This window comes from Mesoplodon bidens, assembly GCF_964165515.1.
Source record: "Mesoplodon bidens genome assembly, chromosome: 13".
Lineage (NCBI taxonomy): Eukaryota > Metazoa > Chordata > Mammalia > Artiodactyla > Ziphiidae > Mesoplodon > Mesoplodon bidens.
The window spans coordinates 52153891-52174784 of record NC_138169.1 but is presented as its reverse complement, the minus strand read 5'-3'; the positions used below and the strand labels follow the sequence as shown (position 1 = coordinate 52174784).

General features: G+C 36.2%; 1 protein-coding gene and 1 pseudogene across 3 annotated transcripts in view; one reads left to right on the top strand and one right to left on the bottom strand.

Annotated features, from left to right (window-relative positions):
* The window catches only part of KIAA1328, a 399857-nt gene that overhangs the window by 175544 nt on the left and 203419 nt on the right, over nt 1-20894 (bottom strand). The window lies entirely within an intron of this gene.
* LOC308626959 (large ribosomal subunit protein uL4-like) lies at nt 13393-14977 on the top strand (annotated as a pseudogene). The gene has a single exon. The product of its transcript is annotated as a large ribosomal subunit protein uL4-like (transcript).

The following is a 20894-nucleotide window of genomic DNA, read 5'->3' as shown; positions in this document are numbered from 1 at the left end:
ATTTTATTCTATTTATTTCTAATACAGAAGCCAACTGCTAACAAATTACATGCTGATGCATGATGGTTATAGAAGGGAAAAGTTTTGTTGGGAATTTGGAACAAATCTTAAGTGTTTCTGCAATGTAAGAAACTAATTTGATCACAATTTTTATAAGATAGGAACCGGAGAGCCAACCTGCCTTATTTGACTGATACTGTTATTTTTTTTACTGATTTTTAATACTTCTTTGCAAGGTTGAAATCCAACATGGTCTTCAATGGCAGATCAGATTGAGAGCAAAAATGAATGGCAGTATTTTGGAAGAGCAGCGTCACTATGTATTGTTATGTCATATTCCATAATTTCAATAAAATTTATTTGTGATGATTTTTTTTTTTTGCCCCACTGTGTGTCATGTGGGATCTTAGTTCCCTGACCAGGGATCGAACCTAGGCCCCAGCAGTGAAAGCACAGAGTCCTAACCCCTGGACCACCAGGGAATTCCCTATTTATGATGATCTTGATACTGAACATCTGTGAAAAATTATCATTGAACTCCTCTCAAATTAGATGTTTCAAATTTTATTTTCCATCAAAAGAAGATACATGCATAGAAAATCCATTTCTTTCACTGAAAGAATTTTAAATTTAACTATAATTTTAAAGAATTGTTGAAATTGGTTAGTGATAAAGGGCTAGAGACAAATTTTGAAAAAATACCACCACTTCCTTCATTTTGGACAAAAAGTTAAAAGTTTAGAATGAATAATCAAAGCCTATTGAAACTGTTTTAAAATCTTTTCTTCCATTCCTAGCAATATACTATTGTGATATTTCTCTAATGTGAGTGTTAATGAAACAAAACAGAAAGAGTTTAAATCTATATGTTATCACCTGTGGGTATCATATCACCTCTCCAAACAAGACTGCACAGGTTATAAATGAAGGAGCAAGCTTGTGTATCACATTGAAAACTTTCAATGTTAACATACATAGTACTACTGATATAGCTGGTGCTCATTCAAAGTGTGTACAGGCACTTATTCTGGGGGAATTGTGATTTCACACATACTTTTTTTTTTTTTAGTTATGATTGCAAACAAGAAAAAGTGATGTAATAGTCATTCTCTGTCTTAATCACCTGTATGCATACTTTCAATGAAGCTTTTTACCATTTTTTCCTATGTTGTTTCTGTTCAGATTATGTTTACTAAAATATAATGTCTATTGAAACTTTTAATAAAAATTTTGTCACATTTCATTTTATAGTATTTAATTTTTAATAAATTTTTTAAAAGTTTTAGTCCATGGAGATGGACAAAAAAAATCAAACCTACTTCTTCACCACAGATAGTTTATTTAGGAAGCCCTGACCCACATCATCTAGAATACAGTCAGTCTATTAGAACACTACTTTGAAAAGATGGATTTGTTCCAACATGATTTATATATTAGGGAATAATCTGAAAATAATGTGAACTTCATGATTGCTCCTGAACAGTTCTTTTTGTGAAACAATCTATGCGAACACAGAAAACTGCACCCAGTCGAACTGGGCCATGTAGGAATTTACACAATGCACACACCCACACACCTGAAACAACCATCAGTTATCTCAGTTCCCCAGGAATGTAACACTACAAGGTTGTGCTTTGCTATCCTTTTACATTGTGAACTTTTCAATATAAGAAAACAATCTCCTAAATGTCTAAGCATCCTGGTTCAGAAACATCAAGCAGTACACGCAAAAGCCAAGTTTCAAGTATTGAGGAGAAGCTTGATATAATAAAGTATTTGGAAAGAAACATGGGAATGTGTCATTCCCTGAGCAATGAGCATAAAGGAATCCACATTGAGGAACATCAGAGACAATCTGCAAAAAAGTCTATGGCTGATATAACTTCAAGTGCTGCAAAGTCACTAAGAACATGGTCTAAAGAAAAAAAAAATGGAAAGACTGGTGAACATTTAGATTGAAGGCCAAACAGCAAAATAACCAAGAACAACCTTTTTCACAAAGAGAAAGCAGTATCAATATACAATGACCTTCAATGTGAATCACCAAAACTTGTAGAAGTGGCTCCTTTTCATGCTAGTTATGGCTGGCTTAATGCTTTCAACTACCATTTTATCTGTCTCACAAAGCTCATAAATCCAGGGATTATTGCTATTTATTTTAAAGAAATTGAAAAGGGATACTTTGCAACTGAATAATGATATGTCTGAGAATTCCTCCTTTCCTCAAAAAAGTAAATGTTAAACAGAGTTTTAAATAAAGTTAGAAAGCAAAATGCGTGAAATGCTATAGTGCATGAATTATGAAGTTAAAGGTCAAAACTACTACCCATTTTGTTTGAGATGTCTTGAAATACGGTACTTGCTTCTTATTTTGAGGGATTCACCTTATGCAATCAAGCATATGGAACCAACAAAGGTGCCATTTTGCCTGCCATTGGTAGCTTAATTTTAAAGTTTTTTACATTACTACTAGCTTAGAAAATAGCAACATGAAGAGGCATGGCAGACAGTGAAAGCATTCTCCAACTCACAAACATCCATTGGCAAAGGGTGGAAGCCATACTGACTCAAGGTATTTGAGCACAACCTATCAACAATCATTAACTGTTTGCTAATTAAGTTATGTTGACTCAGCACTGTCCCCTATGAAGCTAGATTTAAAAAGAAAACAAGAAAAGGTTGAGCAGAGACATCAGTGGACACACATTGAGGGGAGATATATTCTACAGAATTAACACAGGCAAGTCACAAAACAAACAAAGAAAAGGACAGCAACAAAAATAACCTTCAATAAGAAGCCAGAGTTGCTACAATATATTACATAAAATGTCCAGTTTTCAATGAAAAAATTACAAGAATTTCAAAGGAATAGGAAAGGGTTACCCATGTTAAGAAAAAAAAGTCAACTGTCTCTGAAGGGGCCCAAATATTGGACTTACAAAGGTTTCAAAGAGCTATTATAAATATGTTGAAAGACCTAAAGAAAAACACGTTTAAAGAATTAAGGAAAGCACAATATTGACAACAAATGGAGAATCTCACCAAAGAGATAGAGGGAAAAAATATATATGAAAGAACCAAATGGAAATACTGGAATTGAAAAGTATAATGAGTAAAATGAAAAATTTAGTAGAGGGCTCCTCAACAGATGTGAGATAGCAGAAGAAAGAACAGTAAATTTAAAAGTAGGTCAATAGAGATTATCTAATCTGAAGAGCAGAAAAAGAAAAAAAAGGGATGAAGAATAATTAGTCTCAGAAACCTGTGGGTAACCAGGAATACCTACATACATGAAATGGGAGTCCCAGAAAGAGAGGAAAGAGAAATGGGGGAGAAAAATATTTGAAAAAAAAATGACAGTGAAAATATTTTTATTTTGATGAAAAATATTAATCTACAGATCCAGGAAGCTCAACAAATTCCAGAAGGATAAACATAAAAGATCCACATTTAGACAAGTTATGGTCAAGCTGTTTAAAGCCAAGCAAAACGAAAATCTTCAAAGGAGTAAGGGAAATGACTTATTACATATAGGGAACAAGAACACATTACACACACACACACACACACACACACACGCAAAGCAATCAAGGAAGACACAAATAAATGGAAAGCTACTGCCAAAAAAATACATTTAACAACTAACAGCTCATCAAAAACAGTTGAACAAAAAGGCAGTGGGATGGTACAAAGTCCTAAAAGAAGTAAACTGTCAAGCAAGAATTTTATATCCATCTAAACTATCTTTCAAAATGAAGGCAGAATAAAGGTATTTCCATGTTTAAAAACAAAGCAAAGCAAAACAAAAAGACTTAGAGAATAGTTGCTGGTAGACCTGCCCTATAAGAAATGTTAAATGAAATCCTTTAGGCTAAACAGAAATTTACACCAGTTACTTCAATGTACAGACATAAAGGACACCAGAAAGGATAATCTTGTAGGTAAACGTAAAAGAATTTGTATATGTGTGAATTCTTAACTGCTTTATAAGACAATTACATAAAAATCACAGTTATAAAACAGTATTATTGGGCTTTTAACATGAAAAGATTATATGTATGACAACAATAGCATAGTAGAGTAGGGAGGAAATGTTATATTGGAGCCAAGCTTATATTTTACTGGAATACTGTTAGAATTCTTCTTAAGGAGATTATGGTAAATTAAAATGCATATTGTAATCACAAGAGCAATGATATTTATGTTATTTATTTATTTTTTTGTGGTACGCGGGCCTCTCACTGTTGTGGCCTCCTCCATCGTGGAGCACAGGCTCCGGACGCACAGACTCAGCGGCCATGGCTCACGGGCCCAGCCACTCCACGGCATGTGGGATCTTCCCAGACTGGGGCACAAACCCGTGTCCCCTGCGTAGGCAGGTGGACTCTCAACCACTGAGCCACCAGGGAAGCCCACAAGAGCAATGATTTTAAAAATAGCCAAGGAATACATTACAAAACATTTATTTAACACAAAAGAAGGCTGTGAAGCAGCAGCAGAGGAACAAAACCACATGAGATATAAAGAAAAAAAAGGAGTAAAATGCAGGATATAAATCCAACCATATCACAATTACATTAAATGCAAATGGTTTAAACTTTCCAAGCAAAAGGCAGGGATTGTCAAACTAGATAAAACAACAAGATCCAAATGTATGCTATCTATAATAGACACACTTTAGATTCACACATAAATAGCTTGAAAGTAAAAGGATGGAAAAAGATATACCATGCCCATAGTAACATAAGAGAACTAAAGTAGCTATGCTAATATCTTTAAGCAAAATATATTACTAGCAATGAAGAACATTTCCTATTGATAAAATGATCAATTTATAAGAAAAAAAGTGATTATAAATGTATATGAACCTAACAGCTGAATTCTCAAGGCACATAAATCAAAACTTGAAAAAAACTGAGGGAGAAATAAACAATTTAATAATAAGAAATGGGAGACTTCAATACTCCATTTTCAACACAAGGTGGAATAACTAAACAGAAAATCAGCAAAAACATAAAAGAACAATAAGTCAACCAACCTGACCTGACATCTATAGAACATTCTATCTAACAACAGTAGAAATCATATGAAACATTCTTCGGGAAAAAAAATTTTTTTTGCTAGAGCATAAAACAAATCTTAACAAATTTCAAAGGGTTGAAATTATGTGAAATATATTTCCTGTACATAATGAATTTAAATCAGAAACCAACAACAGAAAATAATTTGGGAATTCAAATGTTTAAAAATTAATGTATGTCTAAATAAATCATGGATCCAAGAAGAAGTCAAAAGGTGTTACTACTATGATTATGTTATGTTATATGGCAAAATAAAGATCATCTGCATGGGTCTAGTCTAATCATAGGAGTGCTTTAAAAGGAAAGTTTTCTTCAGCTGGTAGAAGAAGGGGAAGTCAAAGAGGTTTGAAAAAACAAGAACAAATCAACATGCTGTTGTTGGCTTGAAGATGAACAAGGCCAGGTGATTAAAAATGTGGGCAGCCTGTCAAAGTTGAGAGTGGCCCCCAGATGACAGTAAGCAAGGAAAAGGGGACCTTAGTCCTACATTGCAAGGACCTGAATTATACCAAAACCTGAATGAGTTAGGAAGTGGATTCTTCTTCAGAGTGTCCACAGGAGAGCCCAGGCCAGGGGACCCCTTCATTTCAGCCTTGTGGGACACTCAGCAGAGACCCCCATCAAGATCAACCAGGCTTGTGACCTATAGAACTGTGAAATAATCAATGAATGTTGTTTTAAAATGCTAAATTTATTATAATTTGTGAACATAAATAGAAAACTAATAGAACTCATAACTAATAAGGAAACTGAACTAGTAATAAAACAATCTTTCCACAAAGGAAAGTTCAGGCCCAGATGGCTTTACTGATTAATTCTCTCAAATATATAAAGAAATAATAACATCCATTCACAAACTTTCAGGAAATAGAGGAGGAAACACTTCTCAACACATTCTATGAGACTAGTATTATGATAATATCAAGCCAAAGATATCTTAAGAAAAACAAGGATCAATCTCTCTAAGAATGTAGACCTAAATATCATCAACAAAATATTAGTAAACCAAATCTTACATAAGATAAAAGAACTTATACACAATGATCAAGTGAGATTTATTCCAGGAATGTAAGGTTGGCTTAACATCAAAAAAATCAATTCAAGTAATACAGTGTGTTCATAGAATGAAAAACAAAAACCAAAACCACACTATTATCTCAACAGAAGCAGAAAAAACGTTTGACAAAATTCAACAACGATTCACAATAAAGACTCTCAGCAAACTAGGAAGGGAACTTTCTTAACTTGATAAACAGTATCTATAAAAAAATCTATAGCTATAGGTTTTATTTAAGAGTACTTAATGGAAAAAGATCAAAAACAAAATAAGCATGTCCACTGTCATCTCTTCAAGTCAACATTATACTAAAAGTTTTAGCCAGTGCAATAAGGCAAAAAAAAAAAAAAGACATTATGGAAAGAAAGGAAAACTTATTTGTAGACGTCATGATCCTTTATGTGGAAAATACTGAGGAACCTACAAACAAAAGAGAAAAACTACTAGAATAGTTCAGCAAGGTCACAAAATACAAGATCCATATACAAACATCAATTTTACCCTTGAACAACACAGGGTTTGAACTGTGTGGTTCCACTTACACAAGGATTTTTTTCCATGAGAAAAATAACTCAATTTAAAAATGGGTAAATAAATGGGTAAAAGATATAGGCCTTTAACCAATGAAGACATACAAATGGATAATAACCATATGAAAAGATGCTCATCATTATTAAACATTAGGAAAGCTAAAGTGAATAGCCTGGGACTTCCCTGGTGGTGAAGTGATTAAGAATCCGCCTGCCAATGCAGGGGGACATGGGTTCGAGCCCTGGTCTGGGAAGATCCCACATGCCGCAGAGCCACTAAGCCCGTGCACCACAACTACTGAGCCTGTGCTCTTGAGCCCGTGAGCTACAACTACTGAGCCTGTGTGCCACAACTACTGAAGCCTGTGTGCCTACAGCCCGTGCTCTGCAACAAGAGAAGCCACCGCATTGAGAAGCCCACGCACCAAAACGAAGAGTAGCCCCTGCTCGCTGTAACTAGAGAAAGCCCGCACGCAGCAATGAAGACCCAACACAGCCGAAAACAATTAATTAATTTAAAAAATAAATAAAGTGAATACCCTGTTAAAACCAAAGAGAGAAAGTACTTCACATCTACTATAATGGTGATAATCAAAAATATAGAAAATGAGGAGTTGGAGAAACTGGAATTCACATATACTGTTGGTGAGAATGTAAAATGATATGGCCATTTGGGAAACAGTTTAGTAATTTCTTCAAAAATTAAGCATAAAATTACCATACTACCCAGCAATTTCTCTCCTAGGTATCTATCCAAGAGAAATGAAAACATATGTCCACATAAACACTTGTAACACAAATGTGCATGATGACACTATTCATAATAGCCCCAAACTGGAAACATTCCAAATCTCTATTAACTGGTGAACTGTGAAACCAAATGTGGTGTATCTATAAAATGGAACAGTATTCAGCAATAAAAAGAAGCAAACTACTGATACATGCTCCAACATGGATGAACCTCAAAAAATGATGCTAAGGGAAAGAAACCAAATGCAAATGGCTCTCTATTGTACGACCCTATTTATATGAAATGTCCCGAAAAGGCAAATGCATAGAGACAGAAAGCAGACTAGTGGTTGCCTAGGGCTGAGGGTAGTAACAGGAATGACTGCAACAGGGCATGAGGGATCCTTCAGCAGGCATGGTCCTTAATGGACCAATGATGGTTGAATGTCATAAAACTGGATTGTGTGATGATTGTATATTCTATAAATTTATCAGCATCATTCACCTTTAAAATGGGTGAATTTTATAATAAAAAGACAACATTCATTCATTCACTAACATTTACCAAATGCATACCTTGTACTAAATACTGATCAAGGTACTATGGAACCATCAAACATAATGAGCCTGCTGTAATGAAAATCCACATTTTAGTGGAAAGAGACAAATTAGTAAACAAACTAATTACAAGGTCACTTGTCATTTTTTAAGTAGTATAAAGACAATAAAAATCAGGCTTTTTGATGAAGAATAACTGGGGTGAATGATAGAGGCTCAGTGAACCCTTTCCACTTCTTTTACTTGCCTCAAGATTTCTTTACAAGGTCCCTTCTGCTATGATAGACAACATGTCATTAATACAGGAGATCCACACTTCATCTTGTTTCAGATGGGCCTTTAGAAACTACTGGCTGAAAAGTAATTTGATTTGGGAGAGATTTATTACACAATGTCCTAAATACTTAATGGCAATATATAATTAGAGAACAATACAATTTGTAGAAAATAGGTGGAAAGACGTAAAGTTAACTATAATGACAACAAAAAATACAAGTGGGGCAGATGGTGCTCACATCACTGCTGAGAGGGCGTGATGATGAATGCTCAAATCAAAAATTAATCACTGCACAATTTATAGTATATAGTTTCTTTAGGGCCTGAAAATCATTATGATATACTGTATACTGATAACTTTTGGACATATTTTGGCTGAGGTCATGATTAGGATGATTATTTAAGCTTGAAACAGTCTAAAGAGCACAAAAACTTAAATTAGTTCTTTAGACTAAGTTTAGAAAGTAGGAGAAGCCCTGCTCACAGAAAACTGTCCTAAAATGCTGCTGTGGAGAAGAGGGAAGGGCTATGGGAAGCAACAACACAAACCTGAATTCTCACAGCACTTTTCATGTGGGATGGAAAGGAGTGAACCCAGGCATTTAAACCAGGCCATTCCTCTTGGCAATGATACCAAATATTGGGTTGGCCAAAAAGTTCGTTCGGGTTTCCCATACCATCTTACAGGAAAACCTGAAAGAACTTTTTGGCCAACCCAATACAGAAAGCAGGTACCTGTGAGCACAGACCGGCCTACTCGCAACAGTCTTCATGATTCTACACGTCTCAACAAGAACTAAACAAGTCAAATTGTATGGAATATCTGTGCATGCCATCGTCTGTTCAACACAGTCGATATGTCTAAATGACCTGTATGTAAAGGGCTTCCATCATTAAGTCTCACCCAGGAAGACTGGCACAACTTGGGTAGGAACAGACAGCATCCCCAGTCTATAAGGTTTATTAGCCAAGTCCTAAACACCTAGTAATTTAAATGACACCACAGTCAATGTGATTTTGATTAATCTCTTAGCGAGAAGGACAGGACAATCGGCTTCTTCCCAAGAAGTATTCAAACCTGGAAGTCTTGCTCATTAGTATAATATTAGTCATAGTTATAGTTCCTCTCCCAGTTAATATTTTTCAGGTTGGTGCAATGGGTGTCCAGCATAAAGTGGCTGCAAATCCATAAGATATTTAATATATTTCTTGGAAATACAAATAAACAACTGTACATGTTTGTTAACTTGGCTATGAAAGACTGCTAAATCAGCCTACTTTAGTCCGCAAGAAAGGCATTTTCCTTAGTTGTCACAATGTTGCCTTTCAACGCTCTCTGGAAATCACTCTGACCAAGTGTGGTTTCTTCTACGGGGCAGCCGAAGTTGCTAGGCAGCACCAAACACACCTGCAATCAAGTGCTTACAAAACAGAGTGAGAATTTTTTTGGCACTATTAAGAAAACGGAAACAGCCATTACCATAAGACCTTCCTAATATTCGTAAACCCAAACCTGACACAGAATCTCTCTTCTCCTCGGAAGGCATACTTTGAGGGAAAGGCAGAGGGGAGAAAGCTGAGGCATCATGGAGAAGTAGAGAGGAACAGAGGGGAGCAGAGAAGAGTGGAGGAGAGAGGAAAGGAAGAGCAACATTGAAAAAATAACACTTTAGTGCAGTTCATACAGGTTTCTAAAAACTATTTTAAGCTCAAAGGACTCATTTTTGTGCTAAAAATTGCATATTTGATTACTTCACTCCAAACCAAAATTAGTTTAAATCCTTCTATCTACACAGAAAAATCAGAGAAAAAGGACATAAAGAATGGATAAAAGTGATGACAAAGAAAGAGACTTGTCAGTTTCCATCTAATAGACTTTTCCTGTTTTCTAGTACTTGTGTGATTAAGCACGCTGATCATTTCTTCAGACAGAAAATATTTCTAACCTATCTGTACCAAGAAGATAATTCAGGAAGATGTATTTATAAAACGCTGCATGTGATAGGACTCACCAGCAGTTTGATTAACAGAAGACATTTATTTCTATTACACTAGCACAAATATTCTCCAACTTTAGTGTTCATAAGAATCACCTGGAGGGCTTGTTAAAAATGCAGATTTCTGGGTCCCACTGCCAGAGTTTCTAATTCAGTAGGTATGAGTTGGGTCCTGAGGATCTGCATTTTTAGAAAATTTCCCAAGTGATGCTGATGCTGCTGGTCTAGGAGACACATTTTGAGAACCACTGTGCTACCAAATGCATCCTGACTTGATGAATGTGTTCCATCTGGCTGTGGGAAGTCAGTGTTCAGATATTTTTCATTCCCTCACCTCATAAATGGGCCAAACACAATTTCCTTTCCTGCTCTGGTCTCCTCCTCTATGACTGGTTTATACCTAAACATTTATTATTTATCCTCTTTTTGTGACTATTGGAACAAATAATTCTTTCCCATTAAAGTAGGTACCTCTGTCCATAAAGTATCTTTGTCTCCAAAGTCTCTGTGTGGTCTATATGTAACTAATAGAAGAAAAATATATTTGGAGTTCTTTTCACTCCTTTCGCTCTCCCCTTTATTCTTATTTTATATCCATTACTTTTCAGCATCTTTTAGTCCTGCACAGTAGCAGATGAACCTTATTCAGCTCTTTTGTTCAACAATGTTGATTAAATTTTCTACTTCCTACCTTATCTGAATTTGTTTTTATTTTAAGACCAAATCTACTTATGACAAGAGCACACATAAACCTTTGGGATGCAGAGGATTATTAACCTATCCGTAACTACATTTCATTTCTCTGTCCTTTCAGGGTATTAACAAATTTTCACAAAGTACTGCATCTACAGAAGGCACATGATCCCACATATCTGATAGAGCTCCTTTTAGTGGGTGAAGTCACAGTTTATTTTTTTTAAGAGAATTATTTATTTATTTATTTTAGTTTTGGCTGTGTTGAGTCTTTGCTGCTGCGCGCAGGCTTTCTCTAGTTGTGGAGAGTGGGGGCTGTGCTTGGTTGCAGTGTGCGGACTTCTCATTGCGTTGGCTTCTCTTATTGCAGAGCATGGGCTCTAGGCACACGGGCTTCAGTAGCTGTGGCGCATGGGCTCAGTAGCTGTGGCTCGTGGGCTCTAGAGCGCAGGCTCAGTAGTTGCGGTGCACGGGCTTAGTTGCTCTGCGGCATGTGGGATCTTTCCAGACCAGGACATGGGTTTGAGTGTCCTGCATTGCCAGGCGGATTCTTAACCACTGCACCACCAGGGAAGCCCCCAAAGTTTATTTTTATTAGGAGTTAAATCTGATTCATATAAGGAGATGTTAATAAAGCTCAAAGACATGCCCAAAGTAACTGAATCTAGAGCCAAAACGATGAAGTTTGGTTTCCAGCGTGAAAGCCAGATATTTATATTTCTGCAGTTCTTATTTAAATCTGTATTTCTCTTTTATTACTTTGGACCCTCAAAATAAGTATTCTTCACGAGATTTCTATTACACATCAATTTGGGCTTTAATTACAAGTTACAATACATCTGACAACAATGTATCTTCTCTTCCCTTAAATTTTCTCATTTAAGTATTTTTTTGGTCCATAAGGTTATATTTTTACCTTCTTTAAAAGAGCAAAAAGCATTCAATACTATATCTCCTATAAGTTTTTGTTACTGTGCATTTGGTATGCTCACAATACACTTTCTCCCTCCCATAAAACCTCTTTGTTTTCTTAAGAATACCATTAAATTTGTATGCTAAAATTTAAAAACTACATTTAAAAGACAGTTTCAATGAAAATTTCCGTTTTGGGGTATTACAAAGGGGGATACACTTACCTGCCCACTACAAACTAGAAAAAAATATATAAAACAACTGTTTTCAGACATTGGACAACAGCTAGTAAAGGTATATGATCCCTGGAAGAAGGCAAACAAATGAGCTAAGCCATACAATGGCCCTGCATTTCTGTTTGGACAAACATTCCAGACTATGCTAGAGGGAGGGTAGTCCTAAGCAGAACACAAAAGTCCTGGTGAATTATGGAGACAGAGATCGGAGTTCAGGGAGGCTGAGGTGACCAGAAGTTACAGAACAGAGTCCCAGAGAAGAGAGAGCTATTCAGAAAAATAGTTGAGTAATCAGCACATAGGCCCGTTTGAGTTTTTGCTGAATGCCAAGACTGCACATGTGTAGAGTTAAACTGCGATAGCCTGGGAAAAGAACAACCAGGGAGTTGGAAGTAAAACAATTCCCAGAAGTCACACAGAACAGGGAGGTGTACAAGTTTTGACCAGTCAGAATGAGAGAGTCATAGCTGATCCCAGGATACTCAGTCCTATTGAGAACCCAGAAAGAGCTAACTAAATGGTTGTTAGAGAATAATCTAGCCTACAGACTAGTCCTAATAAAGCCTAAACATAAGCCTCTAAGAAGTCAAGATCTACCAATAACTTAAATGCGCGCTAGGACACTCTACAAAGGAAGACAACAAAATCTAGATACTCATTAATGTAACATACACACTAACGAACAGCCAATAAAAAATTACAAGACATATGATGAAATTTGACTAGTCAATCAAGAGGAAAAAAACCAGAAATGACAAATGATGAAATTAGCATATGAGGATTTAAAAAAATCTATTATAAATAAGCCCAACATAATTAAAGATTTAAAGAAAAACATGAACATAATAATAAGATATAAAAAATAACCAAATGATAGTCAATAGATGAAAAATGACAAATCTCAAATGTTAACTCCATGCAGTAAAAGTTTCAGGAGATTAGATGTTGCTTAAGGAACTTGAAGACACAGAAATAGACACTATCCAAAATGAAATACATAGAGAAAAAAATAGAAAACAAAAACACACTGCTAAGCCAGAACTGTATAAAAATTTCCTTTAAAATTGAAAGTGAAATAGATATTTTCACACAAACAAAAGATAGAAGAATTTATTACCAGATAATCTGTATGGCCATAAACAAACATATATCTTCAGGTATAAATAAAATAATACTAAATGGAAACTTGGAAACAAATGAATAAAGACTTCCAGAAAATGGAAATATAAGCAATATTTTTTCATATTTAAAATTTAGCTAAAACAAAGAAAATGAGCCCAAGCTTTTCCCATGGGAGCCGCCAGGTTGAGAGGAGCGTAGTCTTCTCCTCTCGCTGCCATGGCACGTTCTCATCCACTCATATCAGTGTTCTCTTAAAAGGAGGAGTCATCTGGCATAAATGTCACTTTACCTGCTGTGTTCAAGGCTCCTGCTCAACCAGATATTGTGAACTCTGTTCACACCAACTTGCACAAACACAGCAGACAGCCCTATGCTGTCAATGAATTAGCAGGTCATCAAACCAGTGCTGAGTCTTTGGGTGCTGGCTAGGCTCTGGCTCAAGTTTCCAGGGTTCGAGGCAGTTGGACTGACTGTTCTGGCCAGGGTGCCTTTGGAAATATGTATCATGGGGGCCACATGTTTGCGCCAACCAGAACCTGGCAACATTCGCACCGCAGAGTGAACACAACACAGAAGTGATATGCCATCTGCTCTTCCCTGGATGCCTCGGACTTATCAGCACTGGTTATGTCTAAAAGTCATTGTATTGAGGAAGTTCCTGAACTTCCTTTGGTGGCTGAATATAAAGCTGAAGGCTACAAGAAGAACAAGGAGGCTGTTTTGCTTCTTAAGTAATTTAAGGCCTGGAATGATTTCAAAAAGGTCTATGGCTCACAGCAAATGAGAGCTGGCAAAGGCAAAATGAGAAACTGTGTCATATCCAGGGTAGGGAACCCTGCATCATCTATAATGAGGACAATGGTATCATTGAGGCCTTCAGAAACATCCCTGGAATTACTCTGCTTAGTGTAAGCAAACTGAACATCTTGCAAGTTACTCCTGATGAGCACATGGGACATTTCTGCATTTGGACTGAAGTACTTTCCACAAGTAAGATGATCTGTATGGCATTCGGCGTGAAGCTGCCTCCTTCAAGAGCAACTATAACCTTCCCATGTGCAAGATGCTCAAAACAGACCTTTGCAGAATCTTGAAAAGCCCAGAGATCCAAAGAGCCCTCAGAACACCACGCAGATTCATCTGTGAGTCCAGAAGAAGAATCCACTGAAAAACCTGAGAATCACGCTGAAGCTAAACCCATATGCTAAGACCATGCACTGGATGGACATAACTCTTCTCTAGGAGAAGAATCACAAATTCTGGATGGATAAGGCGGCAGCAGCGTTAGCAGCCATATCAGATGAGGAAGGGGCTCCAGGCAAGAAGCCTGTGGTGGAGAAGAAAGGAAAGAAGGCTGCTGAAGACTTTTATGGGGAAAAAGGCTGCAGTGACCAAAAAACCACCAGCTGAAAAGAAGCCCACAGAAAAGAAACCCACCACAGAAGAAAAGAAGTCTGCTGCATAAACTTAAATTTGTGCATTCCATAAAGGTCAGATCATTTCGGACAGTTAATTCTGAATAAAGACCTGATCAAAGAGGCAAAAAAGTAAAGAAAAGAAAACAAAAACAAACAAAAAAATGAGCACCAAGTAGAGATAATGCTAAAACTGTTGACATATATACATTACTATGTATGAAATAGATAACTAATGAGAACCTACTGTATAGCACAGGGAACTCTATCTACTCAGTGCTCTGTGGTGACCTAAATGGGAAAGAAGGGGGGACATATGTATACATACAGCTGATTCACTTTGGTGTACAGAAGAAACTAATACATTATAAAGCAACAATACTCCAATAAATATTTTTAAAAAAGGACAGGAAAAACTAAAGAAAAACTGAAAAATTGGTGAAAAATAGAAAATAAATTACAAGATGGTAGATTTAAAGCCAACCATATTGGATAATTAATCAAGTGTAAAAGATACTAACACTCCAATAAAAAGCCAGGGATGTCAGACAGGATTATAAACCAAATCCAAGTACATGCCAAATCCAACTATGAGAACCCTACTTTAATTATAAAGACAAAGATAGGGAAAACTAGAAGGATGGAAAAGAATATACTCTACAAATTCTAATTATAAGAAAGCTGGAGTGGCTATATTAATATCATACAAGGTATTTCAGAACAAGTAATGTTATCAGGGATAAAGAAGCATGTTACAAAATGAAAGAACTTAATGCACCAAGAAGACATTACAATCCTAAATGCAAAGGCATCTGATAACTGAAATTGAAAATATGTGAAGGAAAGATAGAAATAAAAAGAAAAATAAATCCATAATCATATTTGAAGCTTTCAAAGCTCTCAGTTAATGACAGAAAAAAACAGACCCCAAATCAGTAAGTATACAGAAGACCTGAACAAATACTATAAAAACATTGACCTTATTGCTATATATTGACTACTCCATCCAATAATTGTAGATTAGGTTAGTTTTACATGCGGATGAAATATTCAGCAAGATAGGTCATATCACAGGATATAAAACAAGTCGCAATAATTTCAACATATTGAAATTGTGGAGACTCCATTTTCTGACACAGAGGAATTAAATTAGAAATAAATGTCAGAAAGCTATCTGAGAAATCTGCAGAAATTTGAAATTAAGAAAAATTTATAAATGATTATAAACCATTCAAAGAGGAAACCACAAAGGGAATTAGAAAATATTTTGAAAAAAAAAAAGCACAACATAAGAAAGTGTGGGATGCAGGTAAAGGAGTTCTCAGAGGGAAATTTATAACATTAAATGTTTATAACTTTAAATCTTTAAATGTGTAAATTTGTAACTTTAAATGAAAAGAATAAAGTCCCAAACCAATGATCTAAATGTCAATCTTGGAAGTTAGAAAAAGAAATGCAAATTAAAACAGAAATAAACAGAAGGAAAAATTAACATAAGGCCAGAAATAAATGATATAGAAAACAAACAATGGAGAAAATCTAATAAAAGCTGTTTTGTTAAAAAATCAATAAGATTGATTAAGAAAAAAAGATACAAATCATCAAAATAAAAAATGAAAAAGGGGAACACAGATGCAATGCCACAGACATTATCAAGTTGAAAAAGGAATATTATGAATAACTTCATGCTACTTATATGACAACTTATGAAATGTACAAATCCCTTAAAAGACAGAAATTACCAAAACTGACTGAAGACAAAACAGAACATCTTAATACCTCCATGTCAATTAAAGAAATTATAATATCACAAAGATAGAAAATAGAAAAAGGAAGAAACAATTTCCAATTCATTTAGTGAAGCCAGAATTACCTTAATACCAAACCAGATAAAACTACTAGGAAAAAAAAAAAACCCTACAAATAACCTCACAAAACATAGATGATGTTAAAATGTTGGGGGGGCTTCCCTGGTGGCGCAGTGGTTGAGAGTCCGCCTACTGATGCAGGGGACGCGGGTTCGTGCCCCGGTCCGGGAGGATCCCACATGCCGCAGAGCGGCTGGTCCCGTGAGCCATGGCCGCTGGGCCTGCGGGTCCGGGGCCTGTGCTCTGCAACAGAAGAGGCCGCAATAGTGAGAGGCCCGCGTACAGCAAAAAAAAAAAAAAAAAAGTAAAAAAAAAAATGTTGGGGAAACAAGAAAAATAAGACAATGCAGAGATAACCAAACGGTCAGTTGCTCCTTGCCAACTGCTGCCACAGTCTCCACACACAATCACTGTCAGCTGTAAACAAATTAAGCCCAGTGGTTCACAGGCATTCACAGTCATAACACAAAAACGAACCTTCCTTCAGAAATGTAGCATTTAAAAGTTCTGAGGTGGAACTAAGATAAAAACCAGAATCAAGTGCACTGCTTGCTACCTTATGCTTCACTCCAACGCAGATTTTAAGTAGACTCCTACTGGTATGAAAAAATATGATAACCATCTGCATTTCAATGTTAGCAGTGGTATTCAAAGAATGTATTAGAACTCACTTGTTTACTGTTAAAGTCGTACAGCAACATGATCAAATTATTTGCCTGATGGACTATGGAAACTTTATCCTAAGCCAGTAGAATATGTATGATGGCTTAGATTTTCCTAATTATTTTTTCATCTTAACATAACTCTCATCTCCCAAAACAACAACTTCTTAACAATTTAATGAGAATAAAACCACAGTAAGATAATCTCTATTTCTTATATTCAGATTAAAAATATAAAATGACAGAAGTAAAGGAGTAAACTTGGATTTCCAACCAGTCTCCAGATTCCTTAAACTGCCATGTGATGACAATACTGTGTACCAAGCAAAAGCATAAAGTATGTTTTAAGAGATTTTCCACTGGAAAATATACACAATTTAACATTCAAAGGTCTTTAATTTCCCACTGCATTATTAAATAGCAGCCTTTTCTCAAGGCACTTTGTTATCTAAACAGAAGACAGCAACAGAAACAACCCACCAGTCCCTGTGCAGTGAAGTTCTCCTAAGACTGAAGTACCACCCTGAGACTTTAGCCACCTTTGATTTTAAAGCTGTCATTCTAAAATTTTAATAGGGAGTATAGTGGGTGATAGAGGATCTAAATCGGGGCTCACTCCTAGTAAATTCTCATTATTATATGAATTTTGAAAAATTAAAATTATATCCTCTATCTATACTCCATTAATAAATTTAACCAGAAATTCTATATGATCAGAAGAGAAATTGGCAATTCTTATACTCCTGAGTGTCAACAGCAGCTCTGACCTCAATTTCACTGAAACACACACCTGGGTGGGTCTCTGCCAGGTCAAGTGCCAACTAAATTCTTCAATTAAAAAAAAAAAAGCATTTAAGGAACATTTATGCACTAACTGCTGCAAGGTAACTTTCAGGAAACTTTTTTTTTTTTTTTTTTCGGTACGCGGGCCTCTCACTGTTGTGGCCTCTCCCGTTGCGGAGCACAGGCTCTGGACGCGCAGGCTCAGCAACCACTGCGGGCCCAGCCGCTCCGCGGCATGTGGGATCTTCCCGGACCGGGGCACGAACCCGTGTCCCCTGCATCAGCAGGCGGACTCTCAACCACTGCGTCACCAGGGAAGCCCCCAGGAAACTATCTTAACACCAAAACAAACACAAAGAAATCCTACCAAATAATTTTTAGAAACTGTGAAATGCCATCTCTAGAGTCAGAAGTTGGTAGTTGGTAGTTGTGTTAAGGACATTTTTCCTCCTTAAAAAGAAGTTTCTTATACAATAGGTTTCATTACAGGAATGTATTGATTGAAACTAGCTTCACTACCACTAATGTTCTGCTTAATTTTAAAGATAACATAATACTGAACAGAATAATGTGTTCTATTTATAACCTTTTATTGAAACAGTAGACTGATTTATTGCACGTTTGTCCAAATAAACACCCAGATCATTTGCCATAAATCTTCTGGAGTCTAAACAGAAGGCTGAGATGCAACTTGATAAAAATAAAAAGTTATCATAAAACATAATGAAAAATCCAATCTGAAAATTAAACTGTGCACTGCCCAGCTTCATGCTTTGTTTAGGGTCTGAAGCTTGCAATGAAGATGAAAGAATTGCTGTAGTTTACTTAAAATGGCTATTGTGAGTCTTCATTTGGGAAAAACTATAAAAATAATTAAAATCTGTTAGAGGAAGTCTGGCCATTTAGTTTCTGAGGCAATTCACTCTAAGCGCATTGCTCGTACACTTTAAGATAAAATAGCTTATTTTTTATTTAAAGATACTTTTTAACTTGAACTTTATTTTGTGGGGGTGAGAGAGGGCCGAACTTAACAGGCTTGTGTTCACAAACTAAAGTACTTCTCCCTGGAGCTTTAAGTTTGCAGTGAGTCTACTCAGACCCATTCTGGTGGTGTACGTACACACAGGAGTGTGCATGTACACCAGCTATGTCGTAGGTGATATGTGAGAGGATGCCATCAGGGCATTCCTCTGAGAACGATGATCCACATGCCACTTGGAAGGCAACATTTGCATTTCACAGCCAAGAGATGAGGCTGTGTTCTACTACATATTCTATATAAACTTAGTCCTTTATCTGTCGCTGATCTGCCTCATGTAGAAAGTTGTTAAAGATCTCTTCTATATTATTTACCATTTTGAAAAGTTCTTGTTTTCTAAATTTATGTATGGCATTCTCAATATTAGGAAGCCTAACTTGTCCTGTAATCTTTCAAACTAATTTTGAAAAAGAGAAGTTATTTAACTATCTTAAAGAAATAGCAATGTTTGCTACACAAATTTAAAAGTAGGATTATAGAAACTGTAATATATTGACTTCAGTAACATTAGATGTAAGAGTTCTATATTTAAAGCACCAGAATTTATTAACCAAGACTCAACAGTGCAATTATATACTCCAGCTTACAGAATACCTGCCACCTGGGTAAATCCTTCATCTACTGTATAACATATCATAATTCATTAAACAGTCCCTTATTGATGGAAGCTTAGATATTGTGCTGACCACTGATGCATGGCTTACTCCACCCTCCATTTAATTATAAAATGTGGGAAACTACAGACTCCCTTCTATTAGCCAGAGCTCTGGATGTCAGTTAGGTTCTGCTTATTTCACATGATTTTGGGGGTCTTCTTTGTTTGTCTCTGCTGGCAAGGACAATGTTGAAAACATGAGAATTCTCTCCAGCATTGACAAAATAGGGAACATTTTTCAGTCTTTTGGATAAGAAGCAGCAGTGTGCCAGCAGCAGAAGCACCAATGGCTTGTTGACCTGGCTTCCTAACCCTTTGGTCTCACTGGTGGGAATCTATTCTGTGGTTTCCTGGATGTCCAGAGACCAGTGCAGCAGCAGTAGATGCTTTGTTCCGGATTCCAGCATAGCTCCAGTGATGGCCTCAGAGCATTATGCCCTGAGTATATTAGTTCTATATTGTTCTGAAGTCACCAACCGAAGTCCAACATAAAATCGCTTCTTAGGCCCTTCCAAAGCTTTTATTCCTAGTATATAAAATTCACTCTTGTTTAAAATATCTTGAATGGTTTCTGTTTCCCACACTGAACTCTGACTGACAAGTCTTTTGCTATTACTAACAATGAATACTCTTTTTTTCTGAATTAAGATACAATTTATGTACAATAAGATTCATCCTTAAGTCTATGGTTTTTCAAGTTTTAAGAAATGAGTACAGTCGGGTAAGCACCATAGTAATCAAGAAAGTTCCATCGTACCAAAAGAACTCCTCATGCTTTGGAATCAGCCCTAAAAATTCTTGATTTGCTTCTGTCTCTGTAGTTTTCCTCTTCAGGAATGTCATATAAATGGACTCACACTTTGAGTCTCGCTTCTTTCACTTAGCATAATGCATTGGAGATCCAGGTGTGTAGTGTGTATGTTAACAGTCCGTTCCTTTTTTTGCTGAGTAGGGCCATGTGGATTGTTTCCAGTTTTTAAGGAATATGAATAAAGCCACTGTAAATACTCACATATAGGTTTTCATGTGAATATAGGTCTTCATTTCACTTGGGTAAAAATCTAGGAGGTAATCCTGGTAAAACGTGGACCTGAACTAGGGTGGAAGCAGTGAAGGTGGTAAGCAATGGTATTAGTTGGGATATGTTTAGAATGGGCTGGATTTGGTGATGGATTGGCTCTGGGGGTGAGAGAGAAAGAAAAATGTAAATTATGACTTCAAAGATTTTTCCTGAGAAACAGAAAGAATAGGAATGCCATTTACCGAGCTAGGCAGATGAGA